Raw genomic sequence first — 8,641 nt, forward strand, 5'->3', positions numbered from 1 at the left:
TGCTAAAAAAATTCTTAATTGACTTCTCTATCTTTAGTTTCTTTTCTGCTCTTTATTTCTCAAGTTTCTATGATATTAGCCTTATAATGAAACCATTAGAGAATATCCTCTCTTTGTAGTTTTTCAACTAAATATATTGACATTTGGCATTGCATCAAGAGGTGCATTCTATAATCTAGATCTCGAGTATGCCAAAAAACATAAATATATAAAGTTGATGTATTATCAATAAAATATAAACTGGTGTAGATTCGTATTAACTGTGTATCTATCATATTTTGAGATTCAAGGTGCAATCATTTTTTAGTGTGAAAAAACTTAAGGAAAGGTTCACACTTCAAAGGATTTTGTCTGTCTTGGTGCTTGATAGATCTAGTGTTAAGATAGATCTATCTAGGGTGATTTGAATTATGATACAAATAAATATCACTTTTTGATGTATGCATCTCCATCTCTCTCAACCATGTTTTAAATTTTTCTTATTTCCTATTTTGGTTGGCTTTCTAGATTATGACCACATTTGTGCTTGTTTATTGCAATATAATGTTCATATTTCTTGCAAACAATATCATATTAATCACCTTCGGCCTAGAGCATACAAATTTATAGGAGAATGAATTCATGAAATATTTTAGTTATGTATCATAGTTGTGGATGGGAGCATACACAATGGAAAAAAAGAAAAAAATGGAAATATAATGAATAGAGCGAATGTGTTGAATGTTATAAAATATCACCAATAAGTATATCCACTAAGGAACATTACTAATCCAAATTCACACCTTGTTACATATTAAAAATAAGGGTTAAGAAAATTCATCATGGCTACCTGTAAATAAAAAATAAATAAATTAGTGGGTCCGATTTTGGACCATTGACTAATCCTAGCTTCATTCCCTTAGGGCCTTCCTAAAGATCTCTAGGCAACAACAACTTCTCCTGAAAGCTATAGTGTTGATCCATAGACATCTATAATCATTAATTCCCTTAAAATTTTTGGGTATGTGTTATATTCTTTGTAGCAGTAGCCTCATGCGTAGGTCATATATGTTAGCGGAAATGAGATCATGGACAATTGAGATGCAACAAAAAACATTATCTGTCAAGATGCTAAGAATTCAGTTGGAAATGGTAGAATATGATGGTAAGTATAAGTCATCACTCTTAGAAAAGTTAATAGCCCTTGCCACACACAAAGAGAAATTTATCCACACAAAGGAACAAGTTCATGTAGCAGAACTTCAAATGTCCACCAGGTTGGTTTTGGATAACTTTAATGATGTCAGTTGAATGTAGTTGACTAATTTTATTCCAAAAATAAGGAAATATGGGTTGGCATCATATAATAAGTCATTGTTTTGCATGATGAATGTTTTATTTTCAGACTTATTGTTTTCTTATCTAAAACTCTAGTAAGGAAAACTCAAATAATGCACATGAAGGAAAACAAAAATCGAGAAAATGAAAGTTGACAAGTCAGCTGATATAGCAACTAATTCCTCCGATACCTGCTATGATTTTTCTTGGAAAATAAAGTGTTAAATATGAGAATGTAACATATACTCTTTCTAAAACATCCTTGAGAGATGCATGCAAGTTAGCTTCCACGTCTAATAAAGATATGGGAAAGAAAGCTGAAAATGAAAACTTGTATGTATCTAGTTGACTTCACTTAGAATGATCAATTAATTGTATTATAATTAGGCTTTTGTTAGTTCTACCTGTAGTTTTATATCCACTCTATTTTTTTGTAATATTGACCATCTCTATTAAGATTCTTTTTCTATCCAAAATATGAAAGATTTCCTTTTAACATGAAGTCTTCTAAGAAATATTGTACGTACTTTTTTACCTGCTTGAATTATATATCACATGGTCAAACTATATCTTTTCAGTACAAGAAGCATTTTGTGAAAACCAATGAAATTCTCAGCTTCATTTGGCAAGGCCTTTGGGAAGCTTCAGAAAACTAAAATATTGAATGCGAATTTTGTTTTGAGGATAGCAGAAAGCTTCATGGATAGAGCAAAGAATTTGGAAGATGAGTTCTCCATGTAGTATTTCTCTTTGAATAAGACCACTAGTTGCAGTGGATTACCAATATAATTTATAGTTGTTTATCAATCTTCAACAAAAAAATTATCCTTTTTTGATTGATTATTAACTGATGGATTTGTTATTTCTACTTGTTTCTCTTTCTTGAAGTTTTTGTGTTAACTAGTTTGAACTAATTGAGGATCAAACATTGGTGGTATTGTTGTAATATGTTAAATTCTTGTTTATATTGAATCAAGTATTTGTTGTAAAAGATCAGTCGATGTGTTATATCTTGGAAATTACAAGTATGGTAAATATGGGAAAGCTATTGGTTCTTTGCATGTAAATATGCAAAACAGATCAAAACTACTCTTATTTTATCTTTTCATTATAATGATCACTGATGTCTTGAGTTTGAGTGATTAAGGATGGCCACAAGTGTTCCCTCAAATTGGAAGTTTGGTGTTGGAATTCAGTGTGGATTTTCCATACAAGAATCATATAGCAACTAGAATCTGAAAGTTACATTTGAAAATAATCCTATTTGGGAGATCCCTAGTGATGATTGCTACATATTTTTGATGTTGGAATTTTTCTCTAAATCACAACTAATATATTGTACCACAGGTCAAGAACACAATGCGAAGGGAATTTTCTTTGCAATTTATCCAATTATATTGTAGTGATCCATAAATATAAGAAAAACATTAATAATTTGATATATACTAGTTGCCTTATTCATATGTGATAATGGACCCAAATAGTAGTTCTTAGTTGAAGAAATGATCATTAGACTTGGGCCTTCTTGACATCATCGACCTCCAGCCTTGGAATTATTCACTTAGATTTCTACATTATCTAGTTATATACATGTATACAAGGATATCATATTGTTATATCCCTTTTACTTCATTTCATTTTATTCTAGACTTAGCTTTGGTTTTTTCTAAGAGTTTTGTAATCGCTCCCACACTGTATAAGTAATCTACAACTTGAGATTTTTAGCACGTAAGTTAGTTGGCATGATCGTGCCTAGCATTCCTTGAAGGTTGAATACTAAGTTTACTAAGGTGTTGTTTTCTATGGTGATGTTTTTTTTTTTTTTTATACAGGTCATCTAGCCACATAATGGCCACTATTTCCTGACTGAAGAAAACTTGTTCGAGTTTCTTGCTTTTACTGGAAAAATGGCATTGACAATATTGTTGATGTTAAGGTATATATCATATAAATCCTTTATAGTCTTCTTTATTTTATATTCCAGTGTTCATCGTTTTTCATGTCTTATACTCTGCATTGTATCTTCTTTATTTTTCAGAAAAGGAACTCAGTATTGATGGTAAGAAGCAAGAATTGAAGAAAGAGGACAACAATAACACTGGAGCGAAAAAAAAATAAAAATAAAAAAATAAATAAAAATAAAAATAAAACTAAAAATAAAAAATAAAAAATAAAATAAAATAAAATAAATATATAAAATAAAAAAATAAAAATAAAAATAAAATAAAAAAATTAAATTAAATTAAAAAAAAATTAAAAAAATAACAATAACAATAACAATAATAATAATAATAATAACAATTAAAAAAAAAAAAAAAAAAAAAAAAAAAAAAAATTAAAGAGAGAGAGAAGAGAACTAGTATAGTGGTACTTGTAGAGCTAATATCCCATATCAGACACACAGAGACTGATGGTTAAGTCCTCATAGTTGGTGAATTCACCTGCAATGGCTTGACAACACAATGATAATGTTTTGAAGAGATGAAACAAGATTTCATGTGTAAATTTTACTCCAACCACTATTAAGTTGGAAACTCATATTGTAATACTTGAAATTTTATATAATATAATTTTCGTGGTTGAAAATATTTATAGTTGGACTTGAAATTATTTAGTATTATAATTAACATTTGTAACTTTTTGTTTTCATATTAGATGAACATGTACATTGTATGACATTTTTTTTAATTTAGTTGTAAAATCATACTAATTAATTTATGTTGATTAATAATGAAGGCATAAAATCAATCTAAAGCTACTAAATTACTATTTTATGTTGATTAATGATGATCATAAATAAAATGAATATACGACTAAATTAGTTGCTTTTAATGGTTGTTAATGAAAGTAAATGAAACAACTATAAACTACTAAAGTAGTCACTTATATAATGAATATGAAATTACCAAAAAAAGATAAATTACTACTGCAAATGATAAATTTGTAATTAGAAATGACGACTAAATTTTGCATGTATATGACTATTAGTAGTTCATTTACAGTACTTATAAAACGACCAAAATTTAGTCATATTTATTTGGCCATTAATTGGTTTCAAACGATGACTAAAGTTTGCATATATATGACTATTAGTAGCTAATTTACAGTATCTTATAATCTTATAACACAACCAACATTTTGGTCATATTTATTTAGTCATTAATTGAGTTTCTTGGGTGATGATTCAGTAATAAATTTTGTTGTATATTTGGTCATTAATTATGGCAATTAATGACCAAATTTATGACTAAATATACTACTAGATAATAAAATTGAGACAGCCAATCAATGACTAAGGTAAAAACGATTAAAAGTTGGTCGTGTTATAAGATACTGGAAATTAGCTACTATTGGTCATCGACTGAAAAATAGTCGTTTATATGCAAATTTTAGTCGTTTTTTTAGTAGCTAATTAGCCATTTTGTACTAGTGCCTCCTATGGTGGATAATAATGATTTCCTTTGTGATGAACAAGTCTCGAGGACTTCCAAAGCTAACTTCGTCGAATGTGCTTGAGCTAAATCTTCCACAATATTAGAATGTTGAGCAGCTTGCACATTTAGATTATACGATGACTTCCAAAGAACACCTTTGGGAGATGGTCAGATAATGAAATCGTTACTAGGTCATTCAATATGAAGAGGACCAGAATTGGGTGAAGTGAAAGTAGAAGGCGTATTAGTGGCATGATTTTCCACAACCAGCTTCGTAGAGCTCTGATAATATTTTGATTGAGTAGCAACAAAGACATGTGTCATACCACTCATAAAAACTTGAGAGGCTGAAGATGTAGAATATTGATGTTGATCTAGCAATGAAGTCTGTTGTGACAGAAATGGTTCCTTCAACATAGCGGTGTCCCTGGGGTGCCTTTTAATAGACAACTAAATTCAGCACGATAGGCACAATCCTTGGGATAATGACCTTTGTCACATATAGGACAAGGATATTTCGGCTTACATTTGGATGCATCATTAGCAGATGGTTTAGGAGGATCCTATTTTGGGGTATCATATTTAGCCTTATCTTTACCCTTATTTTTCCCTTTCAAGGCTTTGTCTTCTGTGGTAAATTGTACAACATGCACCTCAGAATTTTTATCAGGATTTTTGGGAGTATTCGAAGGAGGAGATGGTGCAGTAGCCGAAGATGATTTCTTCTTCGTAGAAGGAGAAGAAGCATTACTAGAAGTTTGAGCTACTTACCCAATAATGCCATCAACAGGTGGTGTCTCTGTAGGTTTAGAAGATATCGGATCAGTTAAAGATCACGAAGCATCAGGCAAGAGATCATAAAGCGTGCGAGATTGAGAATATACCAAATCTAGATATTGAGCATGGGCGATGGCTTGTTCTTCAGTCACACAACCACCCATAGCTATGTCTTTGGCGATTTGATTAACAAATGAATTAGTAAACCATTCGGTTAAAAGTTAGTCAGTGATTTCAAACTTAATAAAGAGACGTTGATGTCTCCATTCATGGATGTGATTGGAGATGTGGGTAGTAGTATTTTATTTCAAACAAGTTAGGATATGGGTACCAGTTTCATACCAAACTGGTAGTTAGAAGTGAGTAAGAAAATCCATAGACAAATTTTTGAAATCTTGAAAGGTACCTCGACGTAACTCGATGTACCATTTGGTGGCAACACCCGTTAGGGTTTGTTGGAAAAGACGTAATCAAATGGAATCGTTGACCCAAGAGGTGGACGAACACCATAAATGGTAGGTCATGACATGAGCTTGGGGGTCTTCTCTAGACTTCCCTTCGAATTTTGGACAAGAACTAGGAATTTTTGTAGGAACCGAAGGCCAATACGGTGAATGAAGTATTGGGATGTTTGTGAGCCTCGACACATCCGGTAACTCCAAAGTAGCTAAAAATGATAATTGAGGATTAAAAGGCATGAGAGGCCTTTGATAAGGTCTAGATTGAAGATTCCAACCTTGTTGGTATTGATATTACCCCTATACTGGTGGATTTTGAGAATAGGGATTTTGATACTGCCCCCACTTGGAGGAATTTTGACCATACAAAGGTTAATTTTGTCCCCACAGAGGTGGGTTCTGACCAGGAAAAGTTTTATATTGACTCGACATAGGCCGTTGAGAACCATAAGGGGGATAAACAGCTTGTGAGGAGTATTGAGCATAGGGTTGCTTATGCAACGGTTGACCTTGTTGATACAACAGTTGACCTTGTTGTTGCAATGGTTGGCCTTACTACTGCAATGATTGACCTTGCTGCTGTAATGGTTTCCTTTGCTGCTCCAAAGGTTGTTGATAAGACCCTTGTTGCATGTAAGGTCCTTGTTTCACAAAAGGTCCTTGTTGTTGATAGTTTCCTTGTGGAATTTGATTGGTTCGTTGTCAATATTGATAGGTTCCTTACTACTATAATGGTCCTTGCTACAAAGGATAACTAACTCCTAAAGGATAAGTTCCAGGAGCAGACTGAAACTGACTAGACGACCCAAATGAGGGATTAGTTCCAGACTGCATTTGGGATCTTTCTTGTTGTTTGAAAGGTGGATTTTGAGGTTGATGTGAACCATAAGGAGGGTATGTTGTTGCTAAGGTATTTGAGCCTAAAGAGGCTGCTGATCAGGAATTTGACATAATCCAGAAGGAATACTACCAACAGTTTGACTTTCTCACATAACGTGAGTTTTGGATCCACTCACATAGGTTCCACCAGAAACACAAGGTACATATGGAGGAGGTGGTTTCCCCCCATGCGATGGGATAGGGGGTGGTACATATTTCCCACTCAATGGAGGAGGTGTAACCACTATAAAGGTTGAAAGAGGAGTTTAAGAACCTATAGGGACATTAATTGTCCCAACCGTGACTGTAGGTTGAATAGGAACCAAAGAAACCGTAGTTTGAACAAGAATTTAGGAAGCCATGTTTGAAACGAATGGGCCAGAGGTAGGAGTAACGCCATATGACCACATCAGAGGATGATAAAGTGAATATGCGCTTGGATTACCTAAAACTAAATGACCAAGAGAGGTATAACTTGGCGGGAATAAAGGTTCACTACTTTCAGGTGGTGGATTTGGCCCGATCCCCATATGACGCGAGGACACATATGGAAAGCCTTCAAGAGGAAAGTGATATTGAGATTCATCACCAATACTCAGAGTGTGGGTGGTTGAGACTTCCAGAGGAGGATCTCGAGGAGAGGTTGGAATCCCACCTTCTGATCCCACGGGTAGAAATAGTTGGCGAGGAGGAATCCACGATGATTGAGGAGAAAGTTCCAAAGGTACACCAAGATTATCAAACAGGATATATGGGCATTGAGGAGATATTATCAAAGGATCATAAATAAGATTCAGGGGAAACAAAAAAAATTGTTGAGGGACCTCAAGACTTTTTGGGTCAGACTCCTGAGATGATGACAATGACTCTCGAGGTGGAGGACGAGAAGCAAGGGGTTGAATACTCAAGACAATTCCAAGTTCAAAACCTTGACCTTCAAGTGACTCTAGAATCTCAGGGTGGACTCCTTGTGGTGACCCTTCAATGTGATATTGTGAAGGGAATATGTGAGGCGAACTCGACGATTCTGCCACAATGACCATTTCTAAAAAACAAAAGGAGAGGAGGTGATTTATCTGAGTTTCAATTAAAATTTACCACTAATAAGTCATAATGAAGCCAAAACCTACCAGAAGAGGTTCAGCGTGGGATTTCATATCAAAAACTATGTTGGCAACACTAGGTCAAAGAGCTGCAACCTGCCATCAACATGGGCAAGAAGTGGAGGAAAGAGCGTTGGTCCTGAAATTTAGGTTTTCAATCAACCATCTTTATAATTGACTTGGGGTAGTTTTTCTTCTCTTCTTCAGGATGTTGTAGTATGTGTTTCATGATGAATACACTTCACAATTGTCAACATTTTGGCACTTCGGGATGTGGAATAGGGAGTAAACAGGAGGTGTGACAAAATATTGTCTAACAATGTATAATAATCCCTTCATCCTTACAGTTTTGTTCAAATTATGGGGAAGTAAATTCACCCCCATTGTCAGTTCTTAAAAATTTAATTGATTTTCCTGTTTTCTTTTTCACCATAGCTTTAAATTGCTTAAAGGAATTAAATACATGAGATATTATTTTCAACATATAAACCCAAAATTTCTTGGAGAAATCATCAATAAAGGTTAAGAAGTATTATGCACCTCCATAAGATATAGTAGGAGATGCTACCCAAATATCAGAATGGAAATAGTCCAAAATTTCTATACTATTCTAACTTAAAGTTTTAAATTTTGATTTACATTGTTTTCCATAAACACAATGTTTACAAAATTC

The sequence above is a fragment of the Pinus tabuliformis genome, chromosome 1_1, assembly GCF_031772625.1.
Source record: "Pinus tabuliformis cultivar Carrire ecotype Pingquan chromosome 1_1, CPIR1, whole genome shotgun sequence".
In the NCBI taxonomy this organism is placed as follows: domain Eukaryota; kingdom Viridiplantae; phylum Streptophyta; class Pinopsida; order Pinales; family Pinaceae; genus Pinus; species Pinus tabuliformis.